Raw genomic sequence first — 19,966 nt, 5'->3', positions numbered from 1 at the left:
GAACAAGAGAGAGAGAGAGAACATATTGTTGATTTGTATACTTCATATACAGTGCTTAGGCAACAGTGGAAACCACAAATTCATGCCAATAAAGCATGTATTGTATTGTATTATGAGAAAGACAGGGAGAGATAGAGGGAGCGAGAAAGAGAGAGGAGAGAGAGAGAGAGTGGACGAAGACCACACACGTGCGCTCCCCAGTCCCGCTGCCTGCCTCGTCGGTGCCAATGTAAACGTTTTGGCTGACACAATAGCTCATCTATGTAAATAGCAGATGCCACAGATGCGTTGATGTTTGCATAAGGACGAAACACGAGCAGGGCGAGGCCTTCTGGGAATCCCGAAAGAGGTTCAAAAGGCCAGTGCTGAACACTCGCTAACCAAGGATGCTTCCCGAATGGCACCCTGTTCCCTTTCTAGTGCACTACTTTTGACCAGAACCCTGATTAGAAGTAGTACACTATATAGGAAATCGGGTGCCATTTGGGACATTAACCCAAATGTCCCGGACAAGGACAGGACAACATTGCTACTCTACGCCCTGCTTCTCGCCCACGTTCACTGACCGCAGTCCGGCCACACTGTTGGCCGAAGGGCCATGACGGGATCAACAAAATGCAGAGGAGAGAAAGGAGATGGGCGACGACGATGATGATGAGAGAGAGAGAGAGAGAGAGAGAGAGATGGAGAGAGCGGAAGAGAGGAGACATATGACGGAAGACAGAGGAAGAGAGAGCAATCCGAGTTTGAGGAGAGGAGCGGTGAAGAGGGAAGGAAACGTTCCTCTCGTCTATAAATCACCAGGAATATCCCTTCTGTCTTCCTTTCCTTCTTTTCATCCTTGCTTATCTTCTTTTACAGCCATGTCAAAAAACCCTCTGGCTTTATGAGACGATGAATACCTCTGTCTGGCTCATTTGGTGTGGCAGAGCACACACACAGTTCAGAGCACAGCGGCAGACTGGAGGAATTAGGAGGGAGATTAAGTGGCGAGTTCAAGACAAACATGACAGTAATGTGGATATTTTGGAGTCTTGATTAGGTACTTCATACTCTCCAGGGTGAGGCAGGTAGAGGTTGGGACATGAGTTTAAGCAGCCCAGGTATTCTTCCAGTCACACTAAACCCCGTAAAAGTATGCAGGGTGTGACCCGAGTTTAGTCTTTAGAGCGGTAAACACCTGGTGTGTACAGCAACACAAACACGCACACGCTTCGCACACACACACACACAACCCGGTAAACATCTGGTGGTTTGTATAGCAACCTTCCTCCCCTGAGCTAAATCTAACCCAGGCAGGTAGGTACCACTTCAATAAGGCTTTCAAACAGCAGGGGATGCTACTACAGGGTTCAGCAGTGAGATTAAAGGCAGCAGGCCCCTTGGTTCTCTTTTGACAAGAAGATTGCAGACGACTGTCAATTTATCTGCCTTTGTACTGTCATCCCAGCGGCAGCAGCTTCAACTGAAAGGAGGAGCGGCAACTCGTGGATTGTGACTGTGTGTGTGTGTGTGTGTGTGTGTGTGTGTGTGTGTGTGTGTGTGTGTGTGTGTGTGTGTGTGTGTGTGTGTGTGTGTGTGTGTGTGTGTGTGTGTGTGTGTGTGTGTGTGCGATATAAGCCCTAAATCACAGCTTTGCTCGCTCAGGAACTTGAGATGACAATGGAAGGCGGCAGAATTTTTCTGCTAACGTCGGCAATTATAGCAAAAATGCCTTAACAGAAGAAAAGGCCCTGAGCAAAGCATTGTTCGTCAGTTACATCTGCTACACAGACGCAAGCCGCACAACCAGTACAACATCTTTGCTTGTAATGAAATAAACACACACACACACACACACACACTTCAAAGCCATCGGTGGAATTTGGTTTAACAAGGAGATGAGGGAAACAAGGTGTATGAAGGCAGCGGCAGTTATATCAGCCAGGCCAGACTGGAGAGAGGCCTGGGGAGAGCAAAGCAGGGGGAATCACATGAGTAGAGACACACACACACAGACACACGCAGACGCACACAGACCCCGACACAGGAGGACCTGTCTATAGACAGAATCATCACAACTTGCTGCCTCGCCTAGGAAGAGATCGGTTACCACACCCCAGGGTTCATTGCAGACAAAACAACAACAAAAACTTTCTGTCTGCAACAGGTTAAGACACCTCTGGAGAAGGAGCAGACACCTAGACCAGAACTAAAAACATCAGTGGGGGGAGGGCCACAGCATGATAACAAACACCACAACATCAAACACACAGGGACCGGCAGCAGGCTTTGGCAACACAGTGCACTTGGCAGCGGTGGCAGGCGAGCAGCTCTGTATGCCTCCAGCCACATTCTCTCTCTGTCTTAGTCTCTCTTCTTTCCCTCTCTCTCTCTCTCCCTGTCTCTCCCCGACCAACCGTGTTGTGGTTACAGACATAAATTGCAATTACATCTGGAAAGACAGAGACAGAGACAGAGACAGAGAGAGAGAGAGAGAGAGAGAGAGAGAGAGAGAGAGAGAGAGAGAGAGAGAGAAATAAAGAAAGAGACCGAGAAACAGAGAGAGGAAGGACTTTACATAAATGTAGTCTTAACTCCACGTGCCACGCCGAGAACACAGAGCCAGGGATATTTACACGTGAGAGATGAGAGGAAAGGAGAAAGAGAGAGACACCGAAAGAGACAGTGAGAGAGGAGGAGGACAATAAGGCGATGACTTGTCAAAGGTTAATAAGCCAGCCTTTCCAAAGTCTTTCCAAACTAGCTGCCAAGTGCTAACAACCTGCAGGACTCATTCATGAGGTGGAAAACATATCTGCAGCACACCAGTATTGACTCAACACCTCTCTCTTTATACAGTGTAAATGTCTCAATGGTCAATGTCTCAATGGCCACTCTCTGTGTATCGGCCTAAAGAATGCACAACGTTCCCACTCCCGGGGGAACACAAAAGGTCAGTTTAGCAGCAACACACTACGCAACTCCCGATAAGGGTCAGTCTGCCCACACAGATCATAAACGATATCTACGGTCTTTAATGTCATTGTGTGGGCCATGCTACGAGCGGACAGCGTGGGGTCACTTTAGCTTCTTAGCTAACGCTGTGGGTTCATTTACATCTAAGTACGTGATGCCATAAAGAGAGAAGCTCATTAGCACTTCCTGGTTAGGAATGCTGTGATGTCACAAAGGGAGACGGAGATTTTAAAAACACCCCTGTCATAAAAGACTCTTCACTCACAGTCAGGCAATTTAAGATGCTCATCATGGCTGGACCTCTACCTACCTACACTAAAATGTGTGTGCTTGTGTCTCAGTGCCCTACAGTAACACAGGAAGGTATTTTGGGGCTTGGACAGGATCCCAGAGGCCCATTAATGATGCCACCACCTTACCGACGGGTTGTCAACACCTTAACAATTCTCACACACACATGTACACACACACTGACACGCACGCTCATACACACACACACCTCACTGCCTGGAACAGACTCATCTGTCTCTCCTGGAATGTTAAGTATCATGCACCAAGGCAATAATACTTATCACTGACTATGTTTATAAGTTCGTCTCTCTCTCTGTAGTTCTCTCTCTCTCTCTCTCTTTCTCTCTCTCTCTTTCACTTTCTGTCTTTACCTCTGTTGATCTCTCTCCATTACTCACACACGCTCGTTCTCCTCATCTCTATGTCCTTATACAGTTCTGTGTTTGTGAGTTTATTTCCCAAAAACGCTATATCCACCATTTTTTTAAATTTCATTTTTTTAATCAGAAATGATTGCTTATGGGTACCTTCATGTGTGTGTAAAATATTACTGTTCTCAGATTTTCTATTCATAGATGCTATATATTCATTGTTTAACTGGAATGGAATGCTCGTATCCTGTATATTTGACTGGTATATGTGGTTGTCTCACATAGCTAGCAGTGTTGTAATACTTGAGTCCAGGACTCTGACTCGCCTTCTCGTGACTGTATTTGCACGTGGACTGCATAGGCTACTATGATAAGCAGAATATTAGCAGCACTGGGTGCACAGAGCAGCAAGGGTTTTCTCTAGCAGTGGGAAGGATGTGCCACACCTGGCATTTGCAGCCTACATCAGCTGGTGAGCTGCGGGAGAGCATGGTATGAGTGTGGGAGAACATGGTATGAGTGTGGGAGAGCATGGTATGAGTGTGGGAGAGCATGGTATGAGTGTGGACAGACAGGCTCCGCCTCCAATAGGCTACACATCGCGCAATAGACTCTCTTGCTTCCCCGTAAACACCAGTCACCAGCCTACTAGTTAGCTTCGCCTGGTTAAGAAACACAAATGACTTTACGAAATTGGAAAAAATACTAGTATTGAGTTTAATGGTAAAACAACAGTCTAGCTATTTGTCTCTTTCCCCTTGAGTATAGAAAAGTACGCTGTCTTTGTCGTCTCGCTCTACCCTGCCACTTTCACCATTGCATCCCATAGCCAGGTTCTGACAAGTCTCCCAAATATCAGTGGGTGATTACAAAAAAGTAGCCGAGAGCCTAACTTAACATTCATTTATGTAGTAAATAAGTAGTGAAACACAGGTATTGAGTATAACTTGTGAGGTAGTGATTAATAGTAAATTAGTGGTTTTTGTTCATGAGGGAGTGGCGATATATTGCCATCTGGTGGCGGCTAGAAAAAATTGCACAATAGATTTACATTTTTACATTTTAGCAGATGGTCTTATCCAGAGCAACTTACAGTAGTGAGTGCATACATTTTCACTCTGGTCCCCCGTGGGAATTGAACCCACAACTGTGGTGTTGCAAGCGTCATGCACTACCAACTGAGCCACACAGGACAATAAGACCTATTATAAATTGAGGCACCCGTGACTCGACCATTGGTGACTTGGACTCGACTTGAACTTCAACTATAGGGACTCGTGACTCGACTTGGACTCAAGTACAGGGAACTTTGTGACTCGACTACAACACTGCTATCAAACACAACAGAGTCGGGGCTCCTTTAAAACGGGCCTAAAGACCTTTCCCTTTAAGGCTTTCTGTTGATAGCTTTGCTCCTTGGTGTCCTTGTCCCTTGTAGCAGCTGTGTTCTTTGTGTTAGTTGCCCTGTTCAGTTGTGTCCATTTTTTTATGACATTTTAGATTATTCTGTATAATGTAAAGCGCTTTACAAATGTAATAAATAATAATAATACAATAATAACAATAATAATAATGATTATTATTATTATTATTATCATTTTAAGATGAATGCCCTTACTGTACGCCGCTCTGTATATGAGCATGCCAAATGACTAAAATGTCAAATGTACAGTTGAAGTCGGACGTTTACATACACCGTAGCCAAATACATTTAAACTCAGTTTTCACAATTCCTGACATTTATTCCAAGTAAAAATTCCCTGTCTTAGGTCAGTTAGGATCACCACTTTATTTTAAGAATGTGAAATGTCAGAATAATAGTAGAGGGAATAATTTATTTCAGCTTTTATTTCTTTCATCGCATTCCCAGTGGGTCAGAAGTTTACATACACTCAATTAGTATTAGGTAGCATTGCCTTCAAATTGTTTAACTTGGGTCAAACGTTTCGGGTAGCCTTCCACAAGCTTCCCACAATAAGTTGGGTGAATTTTGGCCCATTCTTCCTGACAGAGCTGGTGTAACTGAGTCAGGTTTCTAGGCCTCCTTGCTCACACATGCTTTTTCAGTTCTGCCCCCACATTTTCTATAGGATTGAGGTCAGGGCTTTGTGATGGCCACTCCAATACCTTGACTTTGTTGTCCTTAAGATATATTGCCACAACTTTGGAAGTATGCTTGGGGTCATTGTCCATTTGGAAGACCCATTTGCCACCAAGCTTTAACTTCCTGACTGATGTCTTGAGATGTTGCTTCAATATATCTACATCATTTTCCCTTCCTCATGCCATCTATTTTGTTTAGTGCACCAGTCCCTCCTGCAGCAAAGCACCCCCACAACATGATGCTGCCACCCCCGTGCTTCACGGTTGGGATGGTGTTCTTCAGCTTGCAAGCCTCCCCTTTTTCCTCCAAACATAACAATGGTCATTATGGCCAAACAGTTCAATTTTTGTTTCATCGGACCAGAGGACATTTCTCCAGAAACTACGATCTTTGTCCCCATGTGCAGTTACAAACCGTAGTCTGGCTTTTTTTATGGCGGTTTAGGAGCAGTGGCTTCTTCCTTGCTGAGCGGCCTTTCAGGTTATGTCGATATAGGACTAGTTTTACTGTGGATTTTGATACTTTTGTACCCGTTTCCTCCATCATCTTCACAAGGTCCTTTGCTGATGTTCTGGGATTGATTTGCACTTTTCACACCAAAGTACGTTCATCTCTAGGAGACAGAACGCGTCTCCTTTCTGAGCAGTATGACGGCAGCGTGGTCCCATGGTGTTTTTACTTGCATACTATTGTTTGTACAGATGAACGTGGTACCTTCAGGCGTTTGGAAATTGCTCCCAAGGATGAACCAGACTTTTTCTGAGGTCTTCTGATTTCGTTTGATTTCCCCATGGTGTCAAGCAAAGAGGCACTGGGTTTGAAGATAGGCCTTGAAATACATCCACAGGTACACCTCCAAATGACTCAAATGATGTAAATCAGCCTATCAGAAGCTTCTAAAGCCATGACATCATTTTCTGAAATTTTCCAAGCTGTTTAAAGGCACAGTCAACTTAGTGTGTGTAAACTTCTGATCCACTGGAATTGTGATACAGTGAATTATAAGTGAAATAATCTGTCTGTAAACAATTGTTGGAAAAATTACTTGTGTCATGCACAAAGTAGATGTCCTAACCGACTTGCCAAAACTATAGTTTGTTAACAAGAAATTTGTGGAGTGGTTGAAAAACGAGTTTTAATGACTCCAACCTAAGTGTATGTAAACTTCCGACTTCAACTGTATATATATTTTTAAATATTGATGTCACAAATGTATAATTTGTACATTTATTTATACAAAATGTATTTGTTACATTTGACTGTGTATAACCCAGAAGTACTACTTATTTCTCTGAGAGTGAGGTGTATATATAGCATTTAGCAAAAAAACATGATTACTTGTATCTCTGAAATGAAACCACCAAGTGATAGATTTTAAACAAACAGATTACATGTCTGTCACAGCATTTCTGAAAATAGATATACAGTACCAGTCAAAACACACCTACTCATTCAAGGGTTTTTCTTTATTTTTACTATTTTCTACTGTGTAGAATAATAGTGAAGACAAAACTATGAAATAACACATATGGAATCATGTAGTAACCAAAAAAAGTGTTAATCAAATCAAAATATATTTTATATTTTGGATTATTCTAAGTAGCCACTCAACCAGCTTCACCTGGAATGCTTTTTCCAACAGTCTTGAAGGAGTTCCTACATATTCTGAGCACTTGTTGGCTGCTTTTCCTTCACTCTGCGGTCCAACTCATCCCAAACCATCTCAATTGGGTTGAGGTCGGGTGATTGTGGAGGCCAGGTCATCTGATGCAGCACTCCATCACTCTTCTTCTTGGTCAAATAGCCCTTACACAGCCTGGAGGTGTGTTTTGGGTCATTGGGTCATTCCTGTTGAAAAACAAATTATAGTCCCGCTAAGCGCAAACCAGATGGGATGGTGTATTGCTGCAGAATGCTGTGGTAGCCATGCTGGTTAAGTGTGCCTTGAATTCTAAATAAACCACCGACAGTGTAATCAGCAAAGCACCACCACACCTCCTCCTCCATCCTTCACGATGCGAACCTGCGGAGATCCTCCGTTCACCTACTTGCGTCTCTTAAAGACAGGGCGGTTGGAAACAAAAATCTCAAATTTGGACTAATCAAACCAAAGGACAGATTTCCATCGGTCTAATGTCCATTGTACGTGTTTCTTGGCCCAAGCAAGTCTCTTCTTCTTATTAGTGTCCTTTAGTAGTGGGTTCATTGCAGCAATTCCACCATGAAGGGAGGCTGATTCACACAGTCTCCTCTGAACAGTTGATGTTGAAATTTGTCTGTTACTTGAACTCTGTGAAGCATTTATTTGGGCTGCAATTTCTGAGGCTGGTAACTCTGCAGCAGATGTAACTCTGGGTCTTCCTTTCCTGTGGCAGCCCTCATGAGAGCCAGTTTCATCATCGCGCTTGATGGTTCTTGCGACTGCACTTGAAGAAACTTTTAAAGTTCTTGACATTTTCCAGATTTTACTGACCTTCATGTCTTACAGTAATGATGGACTGTTGTTTCTATTTGTTTGTTTGAGCTATTTCTTGCCATAATATGGACTTGGTCTTTACCAAATAGGGCTATCTTCTGTATACCACCGCTATCTTGTCACAACACTACTGATTGGCTCAAGAAGGAAAGAAATTCAACAAATGTACTTTTAACAAGGCACACCTGTTAATTGAAATGCATTCCAGGTGACTACCTCATGAAGCTGGTTGAGAGAATGCCAAGAGTGTGCAAAGCTGTCCTCAAGGCAAAGGGTGGCTACTTTCAAGAATCTCAAATATAAAATATATTTGATTTCTTTAACACTTTTTTTGGTTATTACATGATTCCATACGTGTTATTTCATAGTTGTGATGTCTTCGCTATTATTCTACAATGTAGAAAATAGTAAAAATAAAGAAAAACCCTTGAATGAGTAGGTTTGTCCAAACTTTTGACTGGTACTGTATAGTGTTCTGGAATGAAATTCCTCATACTCAGACTAAAACGTATAAATACAGCTGAGTCTTATTAGGGTCAGGATAGCTCTGTTCTGCTCTGTTTTACTCCAGCATGATTTATGAGCAACAAAATTAAACAGAAAGAATATGCCATAACTCCCTTAGGAAAAAGAGATGTGGAGACATTCTAGTTAGTGTTATTAAAGAGAGAGGGTGTTTCCTGCTTTATGTCTTTATGTGTGTCTGTGTGTTTTATACTTGATCCAGGGCTTTAGACATCATAAATCCAGCCTGATGTAAATGAGGCACTGCAACAAGGCTTTCATAAAACACATACTTTGTGTGTGTGTTTGTGCACCATAAAACACAGTGTGGTGAAGGGGGGTTATTGGTGGTTACGGCAGTGAAACAGGTCTCAGTAAGACAATAGGCAGCTGATTATTAAACAGAATATTGTTTTTATTTTACCCAGCCTTCTTTGCTTTACTACTCCTCAAGGATGAAGGTGTCACCCCTCTGGTGTAGAAGGGGGAGATTTTTAGGGTGTGTGTATATGTATGTGTGTCTGTATGTGTATGTGTGTGCAAAGAAAAAGCCATATCTCTGTCCAGTGTCTGTGTTCATTTGCCCATCTTAATCTTTTATTTCTATTGGCCAGTCTAAGATATAACTTTTTCTTTGCAACTATGCCTAGAAACCCAGCATCCCGGAGTCGCCTCTTCACTTTTGACGTTGAGACTTGTGTTTTGCGGGTACTATTTAATGAAGCTGCCAGTTGGCGTCTGTTTCTGAAACTAGACACTCTAATGTACTTGTCCTCTTGCTCAGTTGTGTACCGGGGCCTCCCACTCCTCTTTCTATTCTGGTTAGAGACAGTTTGCGCTGTTCTGTGAAGGGAGTAGTACACAGCGTTGTACCAGATCTTCAGTTTCTTGGCAATTTCTCACATCAGTTTCTGGCCATTTTGAGCCTGTAATCGAACCCACAAATGCTGATGCTCCAGATACTCAACTAGTCTAAAGAAGTCCAGATTTATTGCTTCTTTAATCAGAACAGTTTTCAGCTGTGCTAACATAATTGAAAAAGAGTTTTCTAATGATCAATACGCCTTTTTAAATTATAAACTTGGATTAGCTAACACAACGTGCCATCGGAACACAGGAGTGATCGTTGCTGATAATGGGTCTCTGTACGCCTATGTAGATATTCCATAAAACATCTGCCGTTTCCAGCTACAATAGTTATTTACAACATTAACAATGTCTACACTGTATTTCTGATCAATTTGATGTTATTTTAATGGACAAAAAAATTGTATTTTCTCTCAAAAACAAGGACATTTCTAAGTGACCCCAAACTTTTGTTTAGTGTAGGTAGGGGTAAAGTGACTAGGCAACAGGATAGATAATAAACAGTGGCAGGAGTGTATGTGATGAGTCAATGCAGATAGTTTGGGTAGCGATTTGGTTAACTATTTAGTGTTCTTATGGCTTGGGGGTAGAAGCTTTTCAGAGTCCTGTTGGTTCCAGTCTTGGTGCATTGGTACTGCTTGCCATGCGGTAGCAGAGAGAACAGTCTGTGACTTGGGTAGCTGTACTCTTTGACAATTTTTAGGGGCTTCCTCTGACACCGCCTGGTATAGAGGTTCTGGATGGTAGGGAGCTCAGCCCCAGTGATGTACTGGGCCGTATTCACTACCCTCTGTAGCGCCTTGCAGTTGATGCCAAGCAGTTGCCATACGAAGCGGTGATGCAGCCAGTCAAGATAGTCTCAATGGTGCAGCTCTAGAATTATTGGAAGATCTGTGGGCCCATGTCAAATCTTTTCACCCTCCTGTGGTGGAAGAGGCATTGTCGTGCCTTCTTCACGACTGTGTTGACGTGTGTGGACCATGTTAATTCCTTAGTGACGTGGGCACCGAGGAACTTGAAGCTCTTGACACGCTCTACTACAGCCCCACTACAGCCCCATCGATGTGGTTGGGGGCGTGCTCGGCCCTCTGTTTCCTGTAGTCCACAATCAGCTCGCTGCCCTCCTATCTATAGGCGGTCTCATCGCCATCGGTGATCAGGCGGCCCGTCAGGAAGTCCAGGATCCAGTTGCAGAGGGAGGTGTTCAGTCCCAGTGTCCTGAGCTTAGTGATTTGCTTTAACAGATTGCGTCATCTGTGGATCTGTTGGGGCGGTATGCGTAATTGGAGTGGGTCCAGGGTGTTTGGGATGATGGTGTTGACGTGAGCCATGATCAGCCTTTCAAAGCATTTTATGGCTACAGATGTGAGTGCTACGGGGCGATAGTCATTTAAACAGTTTACCTTGGCGTTCTTGGCCACAGGGACTATGGTGGTCTGCTTGTAAAATGTAGGTATTACAGACTGAGTTAGGGAGAGGTTGAAAATGTCAGTGAAGACACCCGCCAGCTGGTCAGCGCATGCTCGAGTATGCGTCCTGTAATCCGTCTGGCCCTGTGTGTATGTCTGTGTGTGCTTGCTGCATGTGTATGTCTGTGTGTGTGTGTTCGTGCATCCTATGTGTGTGCATGGTGCACTGTGTGTGTCTGCCTGCCTAATCTGTTTGTGTGTGTGTGTGTGTGTGTGTGTGTGTGTGTGTGTGTGTGTGTGTGTGTGTGTGTGTGTGTGTGTGTGTGTGTGTGTGTGTGTGTGTGTGTGTGTGTGTGTGTGTGTGTGTGTGTGTGTTGGCTAGACGTGTTACAACACGACAAAGAGATAGAAGACAGAGGAGATCAATGCGTTAGCCTGAGGGCTCCTAGCAGAAGAAGCTAATTAAAGGAAGAGAACAGAACACAACTCTGTTCTAAATTAATAATTAGAGGGCTTTTTGTGTGACTGACTGAACCAGGGAACAAAGGAGAGAAAATTTTAAATGGCCACTGTGCCATGCACACACACGAGTGTGCACGTACACACCATAGACATTAAAACCAGTGGATAGTAATAGCGCTGACGTCACCCATGTATTCCAATGGAAAACTCCCAATGGCGCATGAAGCCGGAAGAATTTGAATTTGAAGCGTGCCATATTGCTGAATGGGGCTGAATGGCACAAAAAAAATCGCTAATGATTGTGGTGAAAGTAGCCGTAACTAGCAAAGGATCATTGTCGATGTAGTTGTTTTCATCCTGCCTGAGAAAGTCAACCTTAATGTCTATGGCATGAGGTCGCGAGACTACTCATTTCCTGCCGGCCCGTGATTGGTCTGTGTCAGCACGTGGTCCTGTGTGACGACAAATGTAGTAGTCAGAATTGATCACTATTTAATGAAATGTCTCAATTTGTAGCGAAAAAAACTCCATGTGGGGATCGATCATAATATACACGTTTTAGAGGCCAAAACCGAAAATGTTTTTTTTTGTACGTTCTGGCGATCGTAGGCTTTTCTAGAGGACAGACGAATACACAGCACTTGCACGCACGCACACACTGCAGTACCTGTCCTGGGGAGATAGGCTTCTATTTCATCGGCGGATCCGATGGAGATGAAAAGCACGGCTTTCCTAAATGTCTGTCTTCCCCTGTGGGGTTCTTTCAGAAGCGCTTGAATGATTTATGATTTATGATTTTATTAGGATCCCCATTAGCCGACGCCAATGGCGACAGCTAGTCTTCCTGCAGCCCGACACATAACAGACCCCAGGAAGACTAGCTCTTCAATTCATCATTATCCTCTTTCAAAGTGAACAACGTGTCTTTCGTGATTTTAATAACTGTGACAGCAGGTTGCTTTAACTACCGTTTAGACCACAGGGAAGTTATCATACTTCATGGTGTGTGTGTGTGTGTGTGTGTGTGTGTGTGTGTGTGAGAGTGTGTGTGTGTGTGTGTGTGTGTGTGTGTGTGTGTGTGTGTGTGTGTGTGTGTGTGTGTGTGTGTGTGTGTGTGTGTGTGTGTGTGTGTGTGTGTGTGTGTGTGTGTGTGTGTGTGTGTTCCAATGTAAACGGCACAGTGGTTTGTGTAGAATAGCATGCGAAAAGATGTCTGTCAAGACAGAGGGTTCAGACTATGTTTAAGAAATTCGGATCATGCTTATCTCTTCAATATTCTTTGATGGGCTCTTCCCATTTGACCCAAGAAGAAGATCATGTGAGCCAGGAGATATCGAGGGTGACATGTCTTTAACAGAAAAAGCAGACAACAGAATGCCATTCTTGACTGGCTCATTCCCATAGAACATCTGGCCCTCTTGGCCTGGACATTCCCTAACTTAGTCTTTACTGACATTTTGAATGGGAGTGTTTGTGTGTGTGACTCAGTACCCTGTAATAGCGGCTGTAAACCCCATTTTCCTCCTCTCAGGTCATACATAAACTGGTCTACGGGGCAGAATATGGCAAGTGCCAGCACAGCATGTGTTCTCTGTCTAGGTTCTGTCTCAACTGAACTATTCTGTGTGGATTGAGTCCTAATTCACAAGAATACATTACTCACAGAGCAGGTTCATTTATCAAAGAGGATAATATGGTGGTTGCTCTATATACACTGTATATAAACTACAGTATCCCATACAAGCTATCCCATATCCCATATAAGCTATCCCATATCCCATACAAGCTATCCCATATCCCATACAAGCTCTCCCATATAAGCTATCCCATATCCCATACAAGCTATCCCATATCCCATACAAGCTCTCCCATATAAGCTATCCCATATCCCATATAAGCTATCCGATATCCCATACAAGCTATCCCATACAAGCTATTCCATAGCCTACATGCATTTTGTCTGGACTTGGCTTTGCTCTGATGATTCCTATGTAAGAGGGTCACTATGTTACAGTATTTCTCTTCTCTTGTTTCTCCAGACAAAGGTTTGATAACAAGCGTCTATTTGTTCCTATTAAAGGCCAGTCTGTATAACTACCTCTCTTTGAAATCAATCCATTTAATTCCCTAATGACAAATGACCCTATTTAGACCATGTAACAGAGAAAGACAGAAAGGGAGAGAGAAATACTAATCTACCAAGTGATTCTCTCTTGTTTTTGTCCCGTTCCTCCGTCCCCTCCTCTACGAAAAGCTTGTTTGTACCTGTGTGCAGGCATTTCCCCCCAGGGGTAATGTGGGCGGTGTTGTGGAGAGGTCAGGGGTCATTGAGACCCAACAAAGAGTTTACTCATTGGAGAGGGGTCTGGAACAGACAGGTGAGAGGGGCAGCTTAAACTGACAGACAGGCGTCAGGGCTGAGACAGAGATTAGTCACACAGACACATTCACACACAGGCACATACGCACACAGACACACACACTCTTGCTCACACGCACATTTGTGTCAGAGTAAGTGGCTGTGTGTGTGTGTGTGTGTATGTGCACGCGCGTGCTCGTGCGTGTGTAAGGGGGTGGAGAGGATCAGACCACCTACCATTGACTTTCATCTGTCTCTAACAGGAATGACCACGATGAGAATAATGACCACAATAACACAGCTTGAAAGTCTGTGTGTGTTGAAAACATACAGCATTTTATCTACAGTCAGGAGCAGTATTTTGCCACAACATATCTGGTATTTAGTCAGGATCATTATGAGATGATAATAAGGCTTTGAAATACGTTTTCCCCATATTCTCTGTACTAGATGCCCTGGAAAAAACAGACAATCAGATGACCACAGTTGCATTAAATCATCTATCTGTGGGGAGGGGATGCATAAAAAGCTCCTTAAGCCACTGAGCTGCCCGCGTCTCACTTTCACCCCCCCACAATGGCGCCATTGAGCTGCCAGAACAATGGTCCCTGTGCTCTCCTGGGCCTGGAATGGCTGGTCAGTTACACGAAGGGCCTGAATGGAGGGAGAGTTCTCAGTCTCAGGTGTCCTATGTGAACAGTCTCACTCCTACTGAGGGGAGATGAGATGATATGACGTTGACTCTCTCCTGAACTGTTTAAGTTTCCCCTAGCACCTAAATACAGATCTAGGATCAGCTTCCCCTCACCCAATCCTAACCTTAACCATTAGTGGGGGGAAAACTGACCCCAGATCAGCGTCTAGGGGAAACTTCAACCTACACCAACTCTGCAGGTGGAGCAAGATGGCAACTGATTAAGAAAGTGGGTTGTGCCTCCCGGGTGGCGCAGTGGTCTAGAGCACTGCATCGCAGTGCTATGCTGCGCCACCAGAGTCTGGGTTCGCGCCCAGGCTCTGTCGCAGCCGGCCGCGACCGGGAGGTCCGTGGGGCGACGCACAATTGGCTTAGCGTCGTCCGGGTTAGGGAGGGTTTGGCCGGTAGGGATATCCTTGTCTCATCGCGCTCCAGCGACTCCTGTGGCGGGCCGGGCGCAGTGCGCGCTAACTGAGGGGGGCGGGTGCACGGTGTTTCCTCCGACACATTGGTGCGGCTGGCTTCCGGGTTGGAGGCGCGCTGTGTTAAGAAGCAGTGCGGCTTGGTTGGGTTGTGCTTCGGAGGACGCATGACTTTCGACCTTCGTCTCTCCCGAGCCCGTACGGGAGTTGTAGCGATGAGACAAGATAGTAATTACTAGCGATTGGATACCACGAAAATTGGGGAGAAAAGGGGATAAATTTTTTTTAAAAATAGATTAAAAAAAAAGAAGAAAAAAAAAAAAAGAAAGTGGGTTGTTTTTGCCTACCTTAGTTGAATGCATTGGTTGTCGCTCTGGTTAAGAGAAAAGGATGTAAAATGTAAAATATAATACCATGCGACACTAACCACATGACATGACCACAAACAAACTCCAGGGACTAGTGATATATTACAACCAAGGGATCATATAATATCGCATCATAACCTTTTCTTTTATAGCATAATAAAACAGAAAATATATAGCGTAATAATAAATCAATGGACCATCTCATAAAAACGTCAGACGTTTTAACGTGGTAATGACGTTTGGAAGTATTTATGATAACAGAATCAGTGATCACACTTTGAAGTGCACCAGGCAGCTTCAGGCTTTACCCCTGTCCTCCCGAATCAATCACTACTAACACCCTTCAGCGACTGTCTTCACTTTGAACTTCAATGCACAGAGCAAACATGTACATTAGCATATTCTCTGTCTGATGAAGGCCTCTGCATAGACCGAAATGACATCACTGTACGAAATGACCACACTGTACATTTTTTAAAACTTGATTTATAATACATATTATTTTTAGAATACACATTTCAGGTGCAACAGGAAAAGGCAGCTTTAAGTTTTACCTCTCTCCTCTAATCAATCACAAATAACATCCTTGAGGGACTTGCCTTTGAACTTACACCAGGTAAGTTCATTTGGATATCCTCTATTGATTTGATTGACATGTCAACTGCACTAAAGAAAAAATGTATAGGCCTTTTAGCATATTGGCTATTCTCCACAGTTCAATTGACCCTGGGTTGAATAATATGTATGTTTATGAAGTATATATATGAGTCATGGGATTATCCCTTCTTTGAACTGAAAATGTAAACACGCTGTAAAGAACAAATTGTAGTGTTGAGTGCAGCAGAGAAAACTGAGAGGCTGTATCTGAAGATAGGAATGCACAGTAGTGACACACAGAGCCTGTTTTTCCTGATCATTTGGCTGGTTGGTGAGAGATGAGCTCTTCGCCTCACTCACTTCAATGTCTCAAAGTCTCTTTGTTTTCTAGAGAACGCTCAAGGAGTACAGTGTGTGTGTGTGTGTGTGTGTGTGTGTGTGTGTGTGTGTGTGTGTGTGTGTGTGTGTGTGTGTGTGTGTGTGTGTGTGTGTGTGTGTGTGTGTGTGTGTGTGTGTGTGTGTGTGTGTGTGTGTGTGTGTGTGTGTGTGTGTGCGTGCATGTTTCAGAGAAGGCTCCAGGACTTTAGTTCCCGGAGCCCTCCCCCTGACAGCGCCAGGAAGCTCTTCGATCTGTGTCATTCTCAGACAGATGGAAAGAGGGAAAGTGGTGGGGTGACTTCATCAAGTAAACGCACAAATGCTTCATTTGTAAATGATGTCTGCGTTGGAGTGTGCCCCTGGCTATCTGTAAATTAAACAAATATCAAGAACATTGTGCTGTTTGGTTTGCTTACTATAAGACTATTTTTTTTAGGTATATTTAAAACCAAATAGTTTTAGACTTTTACTCAAGTAGTATTTTTCCAGGTGAGTCATTTTCTATTAAGGTACAGTTACTTTACTTTTACTCAAGTATAACAATTGGGTACTTTTTCCACCACTGAGTGTTCTATAACTACAAAACACACCTGCAAAAGAGTGAAAGGTCACAACAGACTCAAGGTAGTGGGACAGGAATGTTTCTGCAACATCCTACTATGAGGATAGGCCTACAGCTTTTGTGCCACCAAGGGTTCCATTGGTGCAGGCCTGGCTCAGGGTAGAGTGGGCTTGGCCCTATTGTAAGTTTGGCTGTGGGGGTTTACAGGGATTTATCTGGTACATTCCCCACACCTCATTAACCACTGGTGATCTCTCACAGAACACCATTACACCCCATTCTTCCCTTCCTCCTCTTCCCTAACCCTCCCAGCCAGCCCCAAGAATGTAGTAGGCAGGAGGCGACAGGGAGAGAGAGAGACTGTGCCCACTACTCCTCTGTGTGACTCAAGCCCACTCCTCTCAGTCTTCAGCTGTCCTCTCAGCCTCTGGAGGCCAAATGACTAAAGGACCCATCAACCCATCCAACAAAGCGTGTGTTGCTGAAAAGGCAGTGCGTGTGCGTGTGCGTGTGTGTGTGCGTGCGTTTGTGCGTGTGTGTACTTTAGGTGTCTACCTCTCTCTTTTTCTCTCCCTCTCCCTCCACCTCTCTCTTTCTCTTTCGACTGACCTATTTCACACAAGTGTCCAAATATCCACGGGTGTCTGGACCCGAGCGGTCCCATGCCCTTTGTGTCAGAGTGGAACAGTCTGACCCTCCCATCCATCCACCCATTCCCCTGGCTGGAGTAAGAGCTAAGCTGATTACTTATCTCAGGGCTTAATTGAGGCCAGCCTTTGTTGCAGTGCAGATGGGTGGCTGGGTCACCATAGTGCTCCCTGCCTCCATGCATATTTTGTCTGTTGTCGTCCAGGCTGGACTGGTGCAGCCAGCCTGTCCTGTAACCTACCCCTGTGCCGTGTGTGTGCTCCACTTCTTCTGCCCGCTTCGAGCATTGCCCATATTGAATGCAGATCTACACACACCCTCCCTCCTCCCCTTTCTGCCCTGGCATTATAGATAGATAGACACACTGTATTACTGAATAAAGAGACAATTGAGATAAAGAAAGGAAGGGAAGGGCCCTGAGCGAGGCATCTTACAATGAAGACAGATGAAAACGTGCCTGTACTGTCTTGATGAGACAGTTCTGCCTCAAGGGCAGCCAGCGAGAAGAGAGTGCGTTCTAGAACACGAAACCAAGTCGTCTGATCTTATTGTGAAACCACAGTCGCCACATGGTGCTGCCTGCCTTCACCTCCAGCCATGCCCTTTCTCGATGTGTTCTTCTGCATCTAAAAGGCTGCTGCCAAGTGAAAGAAAGAACACACTATCTGTCTGTGTCTTCTCACAAGATCATGACAAACAACGAGAGCCTCAGAGCTCCTGTGGTGTTTCAGAACGGGATCTGGGTCGTCTGCGTTTCCTTTTTGTCTGTTTTGGTGGTCTGTCTGTGTTTTGGTTGGTCTTCATGTGGTCTGTCTGTGTTTTGGTTGGTCTGCATTTGACTTGCTTTGGTAATCAGTGGCTGTGTTGGAGGAGGTGTGTTCTAGGCAATTAGCAATTAGTGTTCGTACTTCAGTCTCCCCTGGTTTCTCAGCGGCGGTCGTTTCAACAATTTGTGTGTTTTCTATACCTGTTCGCTCCTCTCCCTATAGGCCTTACAGACACTTCCCACCCCTTGGCTCCAACCCTTCTAATTTCGTGTACCCTGCGTACACAACCCATGTGGAATTCCGGGTCTATGGCAACGTTTGGAGTTGCCGATCTGCGGTCAAGAACGCCAAGATCATCTCAGCCCATGATGCCCTTCAGTCCCTTGTCTTTTTGGCCCTGGCGGAGACATCCAGAGAACACTGCTAAGTCAGCTGTTTTCTCTTCATCTGACTACGTTTTCTGTCAAATTCTAAGAGCATCTGGTTGTCGCAGTGGTGGAACAGGGCTACTAATTTCTCCGAACTGGAGATTTTCTCTTATCTCCTTCTCTCACCTGTCCATCTCCTCATTTGAATTCCGTGCCGTCACTGTCACTTGTCCACTCAAGCATAAAATTGTGGTCACCTATCGCTCACAAGGCATGCAATACTCTTAATCTCATCTTCACTAGAGGCTGTTTGCCTACTATTTCTTTCCAACTCTCTTTCTGCTTCTAGCCTCTTTTGACCTCACCCTTTCCCAATCCCCTCCAACTCACAAGGCATGCAATACGCTTGATCAACTGCAACCCCCCGCCTGGTCTCTGATCAGTACTTTGTTTCCTTTTCTGTCTCCCTTTCCTCCAACCCTAGCCCCTCAGCCCCTACCCAGATGGTCATGCGCCATCGCAATCTTTGCTCTCTCTCGCCTACTAATCTCTCCTCTTCTATCCTATCATCTCTCCCTTCTGCTAAATCCTGTCTCTGCCTCTTCGACCCTACTCTTCTCCCTTTCCGCATCCTATGACTCGCACTGTCCCCTTTTCCGCTCGGCCCTCCCCTCTTGCTCCGTGGCTGAGTGACTCATTGTGAACCCTGTTGCCGGCAGCTGAGCAGAAATGGAGGAACAATAAACTTCCGGAGGACCTAACATCCTTTCACTCCCTCCTCTCTACATTTTCTTCCTTTGTATCTGCTGCTAAAGCCACTTTCTATCACTCTGAATATCACTCTAAATATCCCCCACCCCTCCCTCCTCCCTCTCTGCGGATGACTTTCTCAACCACTTTGAAAAGAAGGTTGACGACATCCGCTACTCATTCACTTAGCCTATTGAGTCCACTAGTCCCACTCACACAGATCTACCCTACACCTTGACCTGAAATCCTGAGACTAGTGAGGTCTGGCCGTCCGACAACCTGCCCGCTCAACCCCATCCCCTCCCTTCTCCAGACCATCACTGGAGACCTTCTCCCATTCCTCACTTCCCTCATCAACTCATCCCTGAACACTGGCTGCGTCCCCTCTGACTTCAAAATGGCCCGAGACGCTCCCCTTCCCAAGAAACCACCACTTGACTTATCTGACGTAAAACTATAGACCTGCATCCCTTTCTTTTCTTTCCAAAACAACTGAGCGTTATCTCTCTCAAAACAATCTTCTTGACCCTAACCAGTCAGGCTTCAAGACGGGTCTCTCAACTGAGACTGCTGTTCTATGTTTCACAGAGGCTCTCCACACTGCCAAAGCT

The 19,966-nt window shown here is 44.8% G+C and overlaps 1 protein-coding gene across 2 annotated transcripts in view; it reads right to left on the bottom strand.

Annotated features, from left to right (window-relative positions):
* LOC139576374 (kremen protein 1-like) overlaps positions 1–19,966 on the bottom strand; it is a 109,298-nt gene that overhangs the window by 26,939 nt on the left and 62,393 nt on the right. The gene's annotated exons all lie outside the window — the stretch shown is intronic.

Source organism: Salvelinus alpinus, chromosome 5, assembly GCF_045679555.1.
Source record: "Salvelinus alpinus chromosome 5, SLU_Salpinus.1, whole genome shotgun sequence".
NCBI lineage: Eukaryota > Metazoa > Chordata > Actinopteri > Salmoniformes > Salmonidae > Salvelinus > Salvelinus alpinus.
This window is presented reverse-complemented; position numbering and strand designations above follow the sequence as displayed.